At 39.0% G+C, this 18,399-nt stretch overlaps 1 pseudogene across 1 annotated transcript; it reads right to left on the bottom strand.

Moving 5' to 3' along the window:
* Window positions 1-1,254: 1,254 nt before the first annotated feature.
* Window positions 1,255-4,034, bottom strand: LOC308426264 (transcription cofactor vestigial-like protein 3; annotated as a pseudogene). The gene is made up of 3 exons: window positions 3,981-4,034; window positions 2,272-2,366; window positions 1,255-1,949 (listed from the first exon to the last, which is right to left on the bottom strand). The product of its transcript is annotated as a transcription cofactor vestigial-like protein 3 (transcript).
* Between the last annotated feature and the right edge of the window lie 14,365 nt (window positions 4,035-18,399).

Below are 18,399 nucleotides of genomic sequence, written 5' to 3'. Positions count from 1 at the left end.
ATGCCATGGTATCAGATCCTTGAAAGTAAAAATAAGAAAGCAGAGGTCTAATACTCAAGAGTAAAGAAAAAACAACACAAAACAAGAACCTAAGTGTTCTGAAGTGATGTTCTAGCAGGCATAGTGAAACAGTGAACATTATTTTGAGAACCAAGGAATAGAATGTTGATCCTGGTAAAGTTTCATTGAGACATATGATAACTATATGGTCCCAGAAAGTGAGTGTTTTTCTACAATATTTGAGTTTCAGAACAACTATGTGGTAACTAACTATGTTCAAATGGATATGTTGTCCTGGCTGCTGTTCTTTTGTTTTTTGTTTAGTCAGCTTGATAGGATCTAGAGTTATTTGAGAAAAGGGAACTGCAATTGACAAAATGTCTCCATAATACTCACATTTGGACAGTCTTGTAGGGCATTTTGATTGGTGTGGTAGGCTCCAGTTTACTGTGGGGTGCTACCATTCCTGAGATACCGACACTGGGTGATATAAGAAAGTAGGATGAACAAGGGACAAAGAACAATATAGTAAGCAGAATTCTCCATAGCCTCTGCTTAAGTTCCTGCCTCTAGTTTCCTGTTTTGAGTTCCTGCTGGTACTTCCCTTGATAATCCTTCATTGTTCAGTACACTTAAGCCAAATATACACTTTCCTCCTCAAGTTATGTTTTATCTCAGCACAGACACTGTAAAGATTAGTGCTTAACATGTTGGTCAGTGCTTTTCTGAGAGCAAGTTCTTAAACAGAACTCAATGACTGTTACAGCATTAAAATAAAACAAGACAAAATAAAATATTAAATTACATCTTCAAAAATATCTCCTCCATGCTAAACCAACCATTTTGTATTTTTACACAAATAGATGAAGATGGAGGTTATGGTTTTTCTTGAAGGAATGAGCATTTTCATTTGGTAGATCATCTTCTTACAAGGTGGCTGGTTCAAAAAAAGAAAAAGAAAAAGAAAGAGCACAAAAACTAGCCCAGGTACTGGTACAAGGCAAGTAAAGCAAAACATTGTACAGGTGACAAAGGCTCAGATGAGGGAAAACAAACCAAATGCATTTCTTCAGTGACTAGGAAGACCCACTATGTTTGTTCCAGAAAAGGTTCAAATCTAAAGACAACAGCCTTATATGTCCTCTTCTCAATCCATGTTTCTTGTGTCCCATTCTTGAATAGGACATTCCAATGGCATCTTTTTCCAATGTGCCCTTAGATTCATGCTGCCATATGGCCTGCTGATACCAAGCTTCAATACCAAGTTGATTCTTTGCTCTTGTCCTCATGCTGAAGACCTGTATCAAAACCCACACTTGGCAAGTGTCCACTGTCCGATGAAAGGCTCCAGCCCATGCTGAGGTAGCAGTGGTGACTGTAGACAGATCTGTCTTTGTGATGTATCACTGGGGAACAAGAATCCTGGCGGCACTCACTGATGGCATTAGCAGATGGCCATACTCGGGATCCAGGGCAGAGCCAGCAGTTGGGTGGTGGTGATGGTGGTGGTAGTGGCGGTGGTGGTGGTAGCAGAAGTGGTTCATGTGAGCATAAGGGTGGTTGATACCTCATGTACATGTCATACATGTGGCTGTAGGACGGGCTCACCTGAGATGCCAGAGGATAGTGCCAAGTACAGGGTGGGGCAGGGCCAGTCTGATGCAGACCATGTCTAGGCCAAGAATTGTGGCCTGCTGTTGTAAAGGTACCATGGGGTGCAGTGACTTGAAAGTCGGGTTGAATTCCCCCCAAATAAGGTGAGTGCTGGTAAGAGCTGGTTCAAAAGGAAGTTGGAAAATTCCTCCACTGGCTTGAAAGAGCTGAGCTGTCTCGCCATAGGGGGGTTAGCCCCATCTTACTTTTCGAAATGGCAGATTCGGAATGCAAGGTGTTGGCTTGGCCCAAAGCTATTGAGAAGTGTTTATCCATTTAGTGACCCCAATGTTTCCCTGGAAATAAGTAAAAAGGACACGGCAAAAGTTAAGGTACTGTACTCCATCTTGGCAGGCTGGTTTTTCTCTTCCTCCTCCTCCTTCTCCTCCTCTTCTTTCTCCTCCATCACCTCCTCCTTCTCCACTACCACCTACATCACCTCCACCATCTGCTCTTCCTCCTCCACCACCTTTATTACCTCCGCCACCTGCTTCTCCTCCTCTGCCACCACCTTCACCTCCTCCACCTCCTTCTCCTCCACCACCACCTTCTCCTCCTTCACTACCCCCACCACCACCTCCTTCTCCTCTTCTCCCTCCTCCTCCTCTTGCTGCTAACTTCTTCTGGCCAAGTTGGCAAGCTGGATGATAGCAGGCTGTAGGGCAGGTTGCATCTGCCACAGGGTTGAGCAGATACTGGGGCACTTCATACAGCTGGGTGTGATAAATTACCTACAGACAACTCATGGCAATGGGGCCACCGCTACCTCTGCTGCAGCTGCCAGCCACTTCGCTGAACAAGCTGCTAATGCCACAGAATTTCTAAAACTTTGAAAATGTGTGAAAGTCATATACTTAGTCAACAAATATCTATTGACTGGCTGCCCTTTCCTGAAATGACAGATCCTTGTAAGAGTTATAAGACTTAACTCTCAGAAATGTAAACTACTGAGAATAACTAGGTAGTAAGAATACATATGCAACCCAAATCTAGAAAGTTCCAAGATCCTGAAAGAATAAAAAAAGTTATTAATTGAAGATTAGTGGGGATCATCTTATACTTTAGATCACAAAGCCAATGCTCTATAAATATCAACACCACAGCCATCCTCCAATGTGGTGCCTCATGGTAAGCATTTATCTGAGTGAGTATCCTTTCACTTCAGCAGTGGCTCAGATAGTTGAGTGTTGTCTTGGTGGAGAAGGTCTTCTTTAAGCTTCGGGACATAAATGTTTGTGGTCTGCAGCTAAGTTTAGGTCTCCTCAATGCTTGTTCATTCTGATGAGCTTCTTAGAGAAGCTGTTTCCTGACAGGTCATCAGAGTGCTATCAAGCCAAATTAAATTTCTCAAGCTCATCTAAAACCCTTGCATAAGTCAAGGTTTCTAATATCTAGCTGTCTAAATTAGGCCAGTTTATAAACACCAGATACCTCAAGGGTAAGGCAAGACAGAAAATCAGAGTTTCCTGATATGTAGTAGAACCATTTTTTTCCAGCTGTGGCTAGAGAATGGGTTGGCCTTCGCAAGAGAAAGCTTTGTGTTTATTTGATGGGGTATACATGTTATTTCATTCAAAGCTTATATTGAATGAGAGTTATGTTAAAGCTTTGTAAAAATGCTTTAATTGGTTCAGCAATGTAAGACATAGAAAAAGGTTGTCAAGCCTGACAACTCGAGTTCAATCACCAGAACTCAGAGAGTAGAAAGGGCTGACTCTTGCAAATTGTTCTCAGACTTCTACATGCGACTTATGACTGGTATTCATGTGTACCCTTGTGTGTGAGTGCACAACTGCATGATAGATAGATAGATAGATAGATAGATAGATAGATAGATAGATAGATGGATGGATGGATGGGTGGATGGACAGACAGACGATTGGATGGATGGATAGATAGATTCATATATATATTCATACATATATACATATATAGGTACATAGATAAATACATAAATACATAGGTGATAGATAGATACATAAGGCTCATTTGACTGTGAATTTGACCTGAGGTACCTGTTTTGTTAGCATAAAGCATACCTTAGGAACGGAAGTAATAAAAATATACTTGCTTTGTTATGTTACTCCTCAAGACCTGTCTAAACTATTCATGACATTAATGCCTACTTGGTGATTGTAATATTGTGTAGAGGTTATAGTCCCTCATCCATAAGAGCTCTCTGAGATAATTACTGTCATCCCCCTTTTACAGAGGAGCAAATTGAAACCAAAGAGATTGTTCATGGCCACCAGACAGCAGATTGGAACTGAAGTCTAAACAGTTCCATTTTCTGTGAGTCTAGAGTTTGTTTTATTAGTGGATCTTACCAGCTGGACTGTTCTCTGATCTTTCTCCATCACACAGGCCAAACATGACTCCATATCCCAACTTATTGCATGACATAGTTGCAGTTTGTCTCTGGCAGGGCCTCTGCCCTACACTCTTGCTTTATGTCCACATGCAGTTCTTTGCAGACATGAATGCTAAGAATTATGTCTTGCCACGTATGTCTGCTACTTGACTGGTAGATGCTTATGCATGCAGATCGATGCCTGCTAGATGTACTTTCTTTGGGATTCAGCCCCCTCCTGTGACTTAGTCCAAGGTGTCTGTGAAGACCCTCTTGTGAGACCGGCTGAGGACAGCATGTCAATTACCTCTGCTCCCTCCCAAATATCCATTCTGTTCCTGTAAATAGAGAAACAGTTACATCTGCTCCTCACCCAGCAGGGCCCATATTGCCAGTGGCATCTTGTCAAAATGAAGGCCTGTCTCTCATATTACAGATAATGCAAGACAAACTACATTTTCTGCTTCCTGACAATACGATTTGCCAAAGAGAAGGTCCAGGGAGAGTTCTTGTAGATTTAGTCTGACTTGAATCCTGTTATCAGGAAGATAGATTTTAGAGATTGTTTTTATTAAGGTAAAGGACAAGAGTGGTGGTATCTTTTATTCAGCTGGACTTATGATAGCATGTGTGTGATATGAAAATGAATTGGTAAACACAAGAAAGACACATAGGTATGAAGGCTGCCTTAAGAACACGAGGCTACCCTTGGAAGTTGCATTCTGTCTGCATCTGTTGTAATTAATTTTTGATAACGTCCGTATCACTTACTGCAGCTCAACTCATGTGCATGCATGTGAGTTAACATACACATGCAAAGTGTGCCAGGATGTATTTAAGCAATGACGATAAACTGTTATAGAGGATGTACAATTTAAGGTACAACAAAAGTGATTGCCTATTGTGTCCTAAGCACATCTATGTTTTATACATTTATCATTTTTATAAGTATCAAAAATACCCAACAAAGCTATAAAGCAGACAGCAAACAGTGAAAGGTTTCACATATAGGAAGGATGACTAGTTGAGGGTACAGACTGTGGCTGAACAAACTCCCAGGGCTGATTCTTATAACTTACTACTTACTCGTTGGGTTACAGACAAAGCTAGATTCATCACTTTCCATTCAATCTCAAGACCCCTCTTCATAGCCTAGTTTCCAGGCTTGGTGTTGCTCTGGAAGAACAGTTTTTCTCATCTTGACTTCTTCCACACCCAAAACCAAATTTCCAGACAGTCACTCCTTCCTTCCTAGTATTTGCTGTTTGGCAAGACATTAGGCTGACCCATGCCATGGCCTTCTTCCCAGTCTCCATCTGTTACAGATCTGTACTGGCAGCAAATCCAGCTTCCTAAAACATACAAGTAATATTTTTTCCATCTTGATTACAAACCTTAAATGAATCTCTTAGTCATGGGATAAGTACTGGAGCGAGCTGCTATTTTAAGTTCTCATGACTCTGCACAATGAAGCTCATTGATTGCATCATTAAGGACTATCTGTGTAGATTCCTTTTCTCCTGGAGCCACAACTTATTCCTATTCTATTTTTCCCTTCTAACATGTGTTTATCTTTTCCTGTAGAATAAGGATTTAAGATCCACTGACTTGTTTTAGCAATTGTAGTTGAATTGATTTTTATTCATCCACTACACTCTAGCATGGTTTCTGCTTAAATGGTATTGTAGTGCCTCTGAAAAAAGAAAGTGTATAACACAGACTGTCACTCATTCCCTGCCAAGGCTCAGAGAAATTCCAGGGAGACAGGAGACAAATGTTTTAGAATTTAAGGGGAAATTTGGGGTGAGAGGAAACTTTGGACAAAGAAGGAGTGTTAATGGTTAGACATGGATGGGAAAGACTGGGCTTAAAATATAAGTAAGCTGAGGAGGTGGTATATAAGTTTCACTCAAAGAGCTGAAATGAGCTAGCCATGGGACATGTTCCATGGTGCAAGACTATTACAAGCAGAGACAATCATATAAGAGTGTATTCAGGAACATCAAAAACAAAAACAATAACAAGTACAAATAAATAAATAAAGCAAACACTCATTTTGGGTAAGGGTCTGAAAGAGGAAATCAATTAGAGAAAACCGTTCGTGGAGTGGTATACTGGAGAAACCAGGGATTCAAAAATTAGGATTTCAAATCCATGTAAAGAATTTGGGTTCTATTTCAGTACAATCCTGTGGTGTGTGTGTGTGTGTGTGTGTGTGTGTGTGTGTGTGTGTGTGTATTGAACAGAAAGGTGAGGCTGTATATCTAGTATTACTGTACTCTTTGACATTCCCCCTTGCACCTTGCAGGGTATCCCAATCACAATTGCTTCTGTGTCTCTGTGCTGCATTATTGACCGCTGTGGCTGTGATTAAGACTTAACCACACTTCAACAGGAGTTGAGTCTCGTCTTTTTGATACATATTTTTATCTAGCAAGCTAGCTGTGTATGTAAAAAGGTATTTTTTTCAGCAATCTATTTTCAGTTCATTAGTTTAATACTTAGTAATAGCTCTTCAGATAATTGATACGTTCAGTGAAAACATTTTAAGGTTTTCTTCACCATTAAGATATATTTTTCCATAAATATATTTAAGTGCCATTGTAGTCCCCCAAAGAACTCAGTTTTTCAGTGCTTTAAAATATGTAATAGACATTTGCCATTTATAGATGTGGAAACCAATGCTTTGGAAGTTGAGCTGTTTGTTCAAGGGCACCTATTCAGATGATAGTGATTTTCTGGGTCTCACCCTTACTTGGACACATTACTGCTTTTATTTTTGTAGGGATTATTTTTTACTTGGTTTTTCATGTAATACACTATCATTGTAAAAAAGTGACTTACAGAAATTTATTTTATTTTATTTCAGTGAAAAGTACACACACACACACACACACACACACACACACGTAATTGATTTCAGTCATTTTTATGTCACTGATAACTTTTTTTCTCCCATTTATGTTTTTCACTGTAATGTCTCTTCAACCAATAACCCCCTCATACTTTCATTTCTTTTTGTGTGGATTTGACCAGCTGAGTTTAATTAGGTTTGATGAAACAAACGAGAAATTCACTCCTGTTTATTTCTTGGCTTAAAAGCAGTGTGGTGCTTAGAAATCATTATGGCATATGAAATTAAAATTCAACATTGGGAATGTTTGCTTTCCTCGGCTGAACATGTTCCTTGAAAAGTAGGGATGGCAAGAGGGGCATCAGGGTTTCCAGACCAAAATGCATATCTGGGCTCTTCTCATTAAAGGAAACATCCCTTGTTTGGCAAATGGATATAGGGAAGCTAGTTTGTAGTATATGTGCCAGGGAGAATGACAGGTAAGCATTATGCTGAGCATGTTTCAGTTGCAGAGCTCTTGAGGACTTCTTACAGAAATCCTTAGCTCCTTACAAAAAAAAAATATGCATGGGACACTTTAGGTACTTTCAGGGTTCTGTCATTTTATCTTCACAAAAATCCTCCCAGTTTTCCAGGAGGGTTGGCTTAACTGGAGGCCACTGATTCACTCTGAGGGAAAAAAAGTGATGCCATCAGAGTCCTCTAGTGAGACCTGCTGTGCTGGTCCTGAACCCCCGGTTCTTAACACACAGTGTTTTTAGGTCCTCTGTTCCAACGACTTCTTTCCCTTTATTGTATGCTGATGATTTTAGGAAATCAACCAGTTGCTTCTAAAATCAGGCCTCCAGTTTACAGTAGGCAATGAAGATAGTAAGTTGTAGAGACTTGTTTTCCATTTCTTTAACAAACTGTAAAAGTCTCTATAGGACTGGCAAGACTACACAGCAGATAAAGGCATTTACCATTCAAGATTAGTGGTTTGAATTCAAGCCCCTGAATTCCCATAAACATGGAAGGAGAGAACTGATTCCACAAAGATGTCCTCTGATCTCTACATGTGTGTCTACGTTGTGGCATAGATGTGATGCTGACCCATCGTATGTATGCACCAATTAGGCTTTGGCATTCTCATGAGTTTTCAGGCATAGTACTTAGCATGTAGGGGCAAAGGTGAAAGGGTCTGGTCATTGCTAAGGAGAAACCTGCAGGGTGTGGATGTCATATTCGTAGAGGGATGATAATACTGATAAGGCCTAAAGACTTTGATGCAAGTGGTATAGGAGAGAAAAAAAGGGGGGAGCTTGTCCTTGAGTACCTCAAAGATGGGGTACTCAAGGCTGATTTTGCATGAGGCCTTAAAAATCGTCATGGTGTAGTGCCTTGTTCTAGGTTTGCTTGACTGAACTAAACTAAGAATAGATGAAGGATTTGTCCGTCAGGGAACCGCTGTGCAGAGGCAGGCAGAAGGCAAGGCAATTAATTGTGTGGCCAAAGTATAAGATAAAACTGGAGAGGTGATGGTTGTCGGATATCAGAAAGATGCCATGGTGGAAAGGAACATGTTACTTGTCTCTTCTCCCCAGTCTCAGTTGGAAACTGCAGAATGTCTATAGGTGTATGGACATCTTTGTCCTAAAGGCTAGATGAAGTTCGGACACAGATCCTTACAGCTGTGCCTCACTTCCAGTCTTACAACTTTCAGCTTAGAATTCATTTTTCATTAGGCAACTAATAACATTCCTTCGTGCTTTACGATCTTGGGCTTTAACTTGGTCCACCATCATGGACCAGTTTTCAGTACCACATGCTTGCAGAGAAGGTATCTTTACTGTTTTATTTTAGGGCTACTGTGGGGGATATATATTTTCACATTTTTGCAGCTATTGCTGTCCATTTGTGCTAGTTCTGAGTTGGGGGTCACCCAGAGGTACCTTACATCCACTCTTTCCTATTTGGGATAAAAACAGGAGCAGAGCAGAAATAGATGACTGGAGCCATTTTTTCTTGGTCTGTTCTGTAGATAAGTCCTCACAAACATAGCTGCTTTCAACAATGTATATTCATTCTCTTACTGAATGTAAGTTGTCTAAAATCTTATTTTATCAGCCTAAAATTAAAGTGTTAGAGACGGTTTCTTTTTAAAGTTATTTTATTTATTTACATCACAAATGTTGCCCCCTCTTGGTCGCTGTAACAGAGCAACCCTCCCCTTCCCCTCTGAGAAGATGTTCCCCCACCCCCAGGCATCCCACTTTCTGAGGGTATTAAGTCTTTACAGGGTTAAGTGCATCTTCTCCCTCTGAGGCTAGACAAGGGAGTCCTCTGCTAAACATATGCTGGATCTCAGAACAGCCCATGTATGTATGCTCTTTGGTTGGTTGCTTTGTCTTTGGGAGCTCCCATGGGTCCAAGTTATTTGACATTCTTAGTTTTTTTATGGGATGCCATTCCCTTAAGTTCCTTCAATCCTTCCCCTAACTCTTCAATGGGGTCTTTGACCAAAGTCCAATGGTTGGCTGTAAATATCGGCATCTATCTCAGTCAACTGTTAGTAGAGCCTCCCAGATGACAGCCATGCTAGGGTCCTGTCTGCAAGTACAACATAGCATCAGTAATAGTGTCAGGGTTTGGTGACCCCCCCACACCCCACGGGATGAATCCCAATATAGGCCAGTCACTAAATAGCCTTTTGTTTAATCTATGCTCCATTTTTGTCCCTGTCACTGTATTTTTTTTAAGTTAGGAACAATTCTGGATCAAAAAGTTTGAAAGTAGTCTGGTTTAAACTATTAACATCAGTTCTCTCAGTGTTCCTTGACCACATTGATGGTACAAACATCTCTCAAGTTGATGGTTTGTGTACAGATTTTCCAGTGTGCATTCAAATATTTTTAATTTAACATATAGTATACTGGCTGGTTTTGTGTCAACTTGACACAAGCTGAAGTTATCACAGAGAAAGGAGCCTTAATTGAGGAAATACCTCCATGAGATCCAGCTGAAAGGCATTTTCTCAACCAGTGATCAAGGTGGGAGAGCCCAGCTCATTGTGGGTGGAGCCATCCCTGGGCTGGTAGACCTGGGTTCTATAAGAAAACAAGCTGAGCAAGCCAGTAAGAAACATCCTTCCATGGACGCGGGAATCAGCTCCTGCTTCCTGACCTGCTTGGGTTCCAGTCCTGACTTCCTTTGGTGATGAACAGTGATATGGAAGTGTAAGCTGAATAAACCCCTTTCTCCTCAACTTGTTTCTTGGTCATGATGTTTGTGCAGGAATAGAAACCCTAAGAGATGTAGAAACATGTCATAAAGTCATCTAATGATTAAACTTAAACCCGTTTGCAAGAATTTTTTAGGAAACACTCAACAATGAAACTAACATTTAGTCTGAGCATACCTTAATAACATCAGAGAAAGTAAAGAATTAGAATGGTTGCTCTCTAATGAAGTTTACATACTTTGATTGCTCTCTTAGGGCATCTTGTCTACTATATATTAAAATGATTTGTAAACCTTATCTATCTCCTTTCTAGACTATATGATTCTTGGAGACAGAACTTTTTTCTAATTGTTAGTCTATCTGGTACAGTACAAAAATGTCATATGAGTATGGATTGCACACATTAGCTTTTAAGTGTAATTTACAAATTCTAAGAGTGAATTTCAGAGCAGATAAAAACCTTCACCAAAATTAGACAACGAATAAGACACGGTGCTGATGTTCAAACCATCTGAATTCTGTACCCATGCTTTATCAACCCCGTTTGGATCATTTTAGCTAGCATAGCATTTTTAGACACATTATCTTGTTAGGTCTCCATTTTAAAAAATAAACAGGCAACCATCACCTGTTTCTTGATGTTAGCAGTGTACAAACAGGCTCAGAATGGTCAAGTGTATGCATTAATTTAGCCATTCAGGCTTCATTATGTAGACATTTACTGAGATTCCATGAGGTACTAAGCTTGGCTATGCCCTAGGAAACAGTGGAAAGCCAAAGCAAAGACCTGTTCCTTTATCATTTGTATGGCACTGGAGTGTACATGCTGTGTCTTCTCCAAACAAATTGAATGTTTTAGAGAAGTTTATTATGGGCAACTGTCAGTAAATCTAGACATAAAATTAGATCGATGTACAATATCAATGAGCTTTTAATTCTTATTAAGAAAGTATCTCTTCAAATAGGGGGTGGCATTTATTATTTATTGGCTCACATTGCTAAGACAAACAAGAAAAAAGCAACTGTTGGTAAATGCATGATCTTTGGTGAACCTGGAGGTATACATGATATTCTTAGAGCTTGGTTTGACATTCTTTATCAGTTGGTTGCCTTTTATCATTTTAGACAATGATTTGCTTTTATTGTTGGACCAAGAAAAATAGAAGACCATTCAATCCTGATGGCTGGAAGTATTATAGTTACTTAAGAGCTCTTGGTTTTGCTCTGTTTAAATTACTTGTCAAAATATCACTTCCCTGAGTACCAGGATGCTTTTATTGGTGGGACTGTGCACTGTCCTTCCCGACCCCTTCCTACCTCTCTCATGGAGGGGGAAAGTTCTCACATTTCACATTTAAAAGGTAAATTTCTAAAAAGCAAAATTTCAAACAGGTGACATGAGCAGATATTCCCTGCAGAATCACCTAGTTAATACATTCAGTAATTCTGAAACCTGATTTGGGTATTTTTAGAGGTCAGCACAATATTCAGTGGTAGAACAAAAACCAAGGCTCAAGACACCACAATCAAAAGTTATCAAATAGCATATGAAATACAACATAGTAATACTATAAAATGGTACCACAGCTATATTCATTGGCATCTCAGTCTATGTGGTCGGTCACCCTGAGGGAGATCTGCAGGGTTGGGGACATGGGCAAGGGGAGAGGTCCTACTTGTGAGTCTCTGTGAGCAAAGTGTAGCTCCTGTCCCGTGCAGCCCTTCATGCTGTGCTTCCCTGCCGTCTCACAAAGGTCTTTTAAGTTGTTTGTAGTTGATTCTTACTTCATCAGAGATGACGATTGGGTCCATGGAGTAGCGGCCTCCTGGAGTCGGTTTCCATGTTGCTGCTGGCAGTTCTGTAGCTTTGTCTTCTGTCTTCTGGAGGTATCATCCAGTTGAAGGTTTAGAAAATTTGTAACAATATTTACAATTTCCAAGCTTTCCAGGACTGGGTCTGAAAGGAACTCTGGTCTGGGATTTGGCAGTTTCTGCTTAAGATCTTATATATGGTGCTTGATATTTGGTCTTGAGGAGAGCTTTTTCTGACTGTTCTTTGCATTTGATAATCATTCCATATGCTTAGTTGTTTCTGTAGCTTTTGTATTTCCATAGGCCTTGGTTCTTATTGAGTTTATAGCACTTGGCATTGTCGCAGCAATAGACAGTGGTTTTCTCACATCTTCTCATGGTCTGCGTTGTGTATCTCCTTCTCGCTGCTGTTCAGAAGGTTGACATTGTCCCAGCAATAGACAGAGGTTTTCTCACATCTTCTCGTGGTCTGCGTTGTGTATCTCCTTCTCGCTGCTGTTCAGAAGGTTGACATTGTCCCAGCAATAGACAGAGGTTTTCTCACATCTTCTCATGGTCTGCATTGTGTATCTCCTTCTCTCTGCTGTTCAGAAGGGAAATACATCGTCCCACTTCTCTAAAAATGGTTTAAAATATCTCTCAAGACTTACATTTTTTTTATTTTGCACTTCTTGGCAGTTTTGAATCGCTATTGTTAGATATGAATGGGATATTGTAAGATTTTTTATATACAGAAAAGTTCACAAGTGTCAAAGAATACTAAGACATCACATTGTAAGGTAAAACAAGATAAATTCGTGTCTGCCATGTTTCTCTTCTGGACCTTCCTATATTTGTGGTTCTGGCATAGTTTTCTATGTTTCTCTACATTTTTAATATTTGAAATTGTTTATATGGAGATTCAGAATTCAGCTAGTACTCCAATGATTTCCTAATGGGAACTCCATTACAATTCACTTTCCATGTCAAAGGAAAAGATAAAGACAGATTTGACTAAAATAGAAAAGAATCAAATCCATGACTTATGCTTCAGCTATATTTCTCCATACATAGCAGGACCAGTAAAGCTACAATGGCAGAATTCACTGTTAAAAAGATAATGAGATGCAATTTAATATAGTGTTGTAGTTTGTATATAGAATGATCCTCAAAATCATGGAAGATAAAGTCTTGGTCCATAGTCTAATGCTATTGAAGCCTTTCAGTAATAGGGTATATTGGGATACTGTCTTTTAGGTTTCATTGTTGGGAAGAGATGCCATGAACAAGGCAACTCTTATAAAGGCAAATATTTAATTGGGGCTGACGTATAGTTTCAGAGGTTCAATCCACTGTCATTATGGTGGTAAGCACGGCAGAAAGCAGGAAGGCTTGGTGCTGGGGGAGCCAAGAGATTTCTACATCTCAATCTCTAAGGCCGTCAGAAGTCTGTCTTTTACAGGTAACCAGGAAGAGGGTCATTCTGCCCTGGGTGAAGCTTTAGCATAGGACCCCAAAGCCCACCCCCACAATGATGCACATCCTTCAAGAAGGCCACACCTGTTCCAACAAGGCCACACCTTTCCATGGTGCCACGTGTATTGGCAATTTATATTCAGATCATCATAAAAATCTATCAATATTGGTAGATGACCTGGGACTCCTGCTTCCTTCTCTATTGTTGTTGCCATAGTGATGGACTTCCTTCACTCTGTGCTCTGCTGAAACTCACTGCCTTATCATATACCCCAAAGTAGCAAGCCCCACTAAGCATGAATTGAAAGTTCTAAACGTGTGAACCATAAAATCACCTTCTTTGTTGAAAGTTATGTTGGCTATCTTACTACAGCAATAGTTAACCAACATATGTAGAAATGCTGGGACCTAAGGATCTAATCTTGTTGGTATAGTCTGGTTTTTACCTTTCTGTCTAGACTCATTTATAACATATTAAAAGATTCTTTTTATAAACTATTTTATAATTGAGTCTCTAACAAGCTTCTTCACTTTTATCATTACATTTTCATCCCACTTTTTTGAGTATAACAGAATATTAAAAAAACAGGTAGCATTTATGCATCTATTTTATAACACCCAAAGAATTAACTAGGAGAAGTTATTACTTTATTTATGGCAAGCCACTTTAAATGAAATACATTCTTGAAGAATAAAATTGGTTGTGATTGAGAACTTCTATGGTATTGTAGCAGTGCTATTGTAAACAATTTTAAAGGTAAGGCTCTTAAAAAATAAAATACTGTTTTTTTTCTAGCTTCAGGCTATTATAAATAAGACAGATGTCCTTCAGTAGATGAATGGATACAGAAATTGTGGTATATTTATACAATGGAGTACTACTCAGCTATCAGAAAAAATGAATTTATTAAATTCTTAAGAAAATGGATGTATCTAGAGAATATCATTCTGAGTGAGGTAACCCAGTAACAAAAGAACAGACATAATATGCAGTCACTGATATTGGGATGCTAATCCCAGAAAGCTCTGAAAACCCCAAAAACAACTCACAGACCATATGAAGCTCAAAAAAAGAAAGGCCAAAAAGCTGAAGCCTCAATCCTAAAAAAAAAAAAAAAAAAAAAAAAAAATAAGAAAACAACAAAAACAACAAGCGCAATGAGTGTATAGCACCCTCTCAGAGTTGGGTGCACCTAGACCTTAAATCATTGATAACTCAAGAGCTAAGAATACAGCCTTGTGGCAATTTTTGATATTTAACAATCATTATGCTTAATCTATACACACCAAGATAACTTTGACTTTTTCCATGTTACATTTTGTTTTACATGTATTTTATGCTCATTGTAACTAGTAAGATTTCAATGCATACTATCAAACCTTTAGAAAAAAATCAAGTTCTGACAAAAATATATTTATATAGTTTTATGCCAAAATACTTTTAAAAATCTGTGCATGTATCTTGGTTTTTTTAAATAAAGTTGTAAAAAAATGGAATATTGTTCAGCAAAAGTTGCATTGTAGTAGATTTGCTGTTTTTTCTTTATCCAAACCACTTCTGTGTCTTTTATAATCTATTTTTTTTAATTTGTTGTTTTTACAATGATTAGGGTCATTCAGTCATTCTCAAAAATCTAAAACCTTACTCTGAGATGCATGTTTAGAGTTGCTTTTGTACTTCAGGTAGTCTTAGTTGTAGATTTATGTTAAGTCAATACATAATTGGATAGGAGGGAGGTAGGCGGGGAAAGGTTGAGGAGCAGAAGTAGAGGCAGGAGGCAGAAGGAGACGGGAGGAGAAATCAAGATGGAGCTCGAGAAGGATGATCTGGATCCAGGTAGACATAGTTGGAGGTAGGTAGATATGAATATTTTAAGGGATTTTATAGGTCATTTATCTCATATAGGAAGACAGTTTGTATCTTTGTCCATTAGATATAATCTTATTGTGTAGAGGGTTTGTGGACTGAAAATTTAATATATAAACCGACATGAAAAGCTATTAGGCCTTGGAGTCATGTTTGTGCTGGGTGGTCATATCCACCCCGGACAGAAACAACAGGGACAGTGGAGTCAACCACGCCTGAGTTCTCAGAGGCGGCCTGGTGTGCCATGTGTTGTGGGGACTGAATGTGTGTGCTTGGCTCCACACTGCAGCGGCATCTATGGGGTGAGACCACGGGGACCAATAAAAGATTAAGCCATCCAATTTTATTATTTACTGCAACACTTAGTTTGTAGAGTATGAAGTTTAAATTACTTAAACAGTTGTGTGCTATGGATTTCATATTATCCTGAGTGATTTTATTCACCACTATCTCTGAGATAGGTCTTAGGCTTTTGTTACAAGCATGCTATTAATACATTGTAGTTAATAGTGTATAGTCTCCTGCCCATTTGATTTTTTATCATTAGTATAAAAATTGTAGTTTGTGCTGAAAATCCTATACATGTCTCCATATAGCTTTATTTTCCTTTGTTTTGAAAATAGTTTTTTTTTTTCTCACATAATATATTCTGATTGTGGTTTGTTCTCTCTACTTATCCCACCCCTACCTTCCCACCACTCCAGATCCAATTCCTTTCTGTTCTCATTATAAAACAAACAAGCTTTTCTATAGCAATAATAAGACAAAATAAATAAGATAAAATAAGCAATAACACATTGGAATACAATAAAACAAACCAAAAGAAGGAAAGAATTCAAGAGAAATCAGAAGAAACAGAGACCCTCTTGTTTGCACACTCAAAAATACCATAAAATTGTTAAGCTAGAAGTCATACTACATATACAAAAGGACCTGTAGCGTCAAGAGAAAGAAGAAAAATTATATAAATAAAATAAAAACAACAAAATAAAAACTAAAAAAAGAAAAATTCCTGACAGGACATTGTGGGACAAGGAATCTCCAAAGATGCTTTTGAGTTTGTTTGGACATCGACTGCTGGACATGCAGCCAACCCTTAAGAATAGTTTGTTTCCCCAGTAAAACTCACTTGAAGAAATTTTAATTTTCACTAGCAGGTGGTTATCAACTGGAGTTAGTTTTGAGTAAGAGATTAAGTCCATGTCCCTTTTAGCTCTAAGAGCCTCAACGGGTGTAGCAGGTCCTGTGCATCCTGTCCTTTTATCTGTGAGTTCATGTGAGCTCAGTCTTGATTTGAAGAGACTTATTTTTATGGTGTTCCCTGTCCCTTTTGGCTCTTACTCGCTTTCTGCCTCCTCTCCTGCAGCATTCCTTGAATTCCATGAAAAGTTTGAGGGAAACATCTTTGGGCTGAGTGTTTCAAGATCTACTATTTTCTACATAATGTCTGGCTGTGTGCCTCTGTGTTTGTTCCCATCTGCTGCAGAAGAAGCTTCTCTTGTGATGGTTCAGCAAGGCACTGATCATAATCACCTTTCTCTGTCAGGGTCACTTCAATCAGGATGATTTTTAATTTTTTAGTCTCATTTATTTACTCATGATATGCTACATTCACAGGATGGAATATTACTCAGCCATTAAAAGAAATGAAATCTGCATAGCCCTAGTAAGAAATTGTGACTGCTAGATTATCATCTGTAAGACTCCTGGGGCACCCTACGCATGTTAATGAAAATTAATTGAATCACCATTAACAAATAAATGTTATAACTTTGACTGCACCATTGTGTCTTGTGGTAATGTGTTGTTGAGAACACAGAATGCCACAAGATATTATGTTTGTCTTTATGGTGTATGTGGTATAGTATGCTATTAGTTCTTTTTATTTAAACTTTATTATTTAAAAAATTTGAATATCAATATCATACAATGCATCTCAATGTATTTAATTCTCCTATATCTCTACGGAACTGTTGTATAAGGTGTCTCCTTCCTAACCTCTTCATGTTCTCCTTTGAAATTATAACTCACTGATTAAAATTTGTGCTGCCTATCTGCACAGGGTGTGTGTGTGTGTGTGTGTGTGTGTGTGTGTGTGTGATGCATGCATGTTGAAAGGAGATGAGTTGGGGAAGGTGCATACACTGGGGTACAGAAGATATACTGGTGGTCCCTGACCCAAAGTAAAGTAATCCCCCTTCCTCAGGAGCTAGCAACTACTAGGCTAGCATTGGAGTCTTAGTAGACCCTTCTTTAGTCATATTAGGAATTTCAACTTGCTTGGATTTGACCGAGTCTTCTGGTAACTATAGCTGCTTAGTTCATGAGGACAACAGCCATGCCCTGTCCAGCAGACACCTCTAGACTCTCCTGCCCTCTCTTTCCTTTCACAAGTTTTCTACTCTCAGTGTTCCCTGGGCTGTGATGAGGAGCAGATTGATATAAATGTCCTGTTTGCAGATAAACACTTGAAGATGCCCACTCTTAGCACTTTGACCAGGCACGAGTCTCATCTAGAAGCTAGGACTCTTTGTCTCTCTGTCTCTGTCTCTCTGTCTCTGTCTCTCTGTCTGTCTGTCTCTTCTCTCTCTCCCTCTCTCCATGTTTCTCAGTGTCTCATAATTGTTTCAGTTTATATTCAAATAGATTAAATTGAACTATTTCCTTGTAGCTCCTGAATACCCATTTGACTGTTTATATACTTTGGAGCAGTTTTAAGTTTTAATTGGCTGTTTTATAAAGGATTCATTTTATTTTTACATATGTGAATCCTTCTCTCTCTCTGTCTCTCTCTCTCTCTCTCTCTCTCTCTCTCTCTCTCTCTCTCTCTCTCTCTCTCTCTCTGTATACTTTTGTGTGTGTGTAAATGCATGATGAATGTATTTGGGTGGGCATGCATAATATATCATGCACATGTGGAGGTCAGAGGACATCCTATGGAGTCGGTTCTCTCCTTTCATTTTTGTGTAGTGTGGGAACTTAACCCAAGTTGGCAGGCTTGTGTGGAAAACTGATTTACCTCTGACTCATCTCGTCAGTTTCGGTCCCAGGTTTCTGTTTAAGCTTTTTCTATTTTAGGGCGCCATGTTCCTCTACCTGATAGCAGAGTAGAGATCAATGCATAGAGACAATACCTGTGTCTTTCTCCCAAACATCATGACACTGTAGAAAAAGAAACTGGGGGGTCT

This window comes from Micromys minutus (assembly GCF_963924665.1).
Source record: "Micromys minutus genome assembly, chromosome: 10".
Taxonomy (NCBI): domain Eukaryota; kingdom Metazoa; phylum Chordata; class Mammalia; order Rodentia; family Muridae; genus Micromys; species Micromys minutus.
This window is presented reverse-complemented; position numbering and strand designations above follow the sequence as displayed.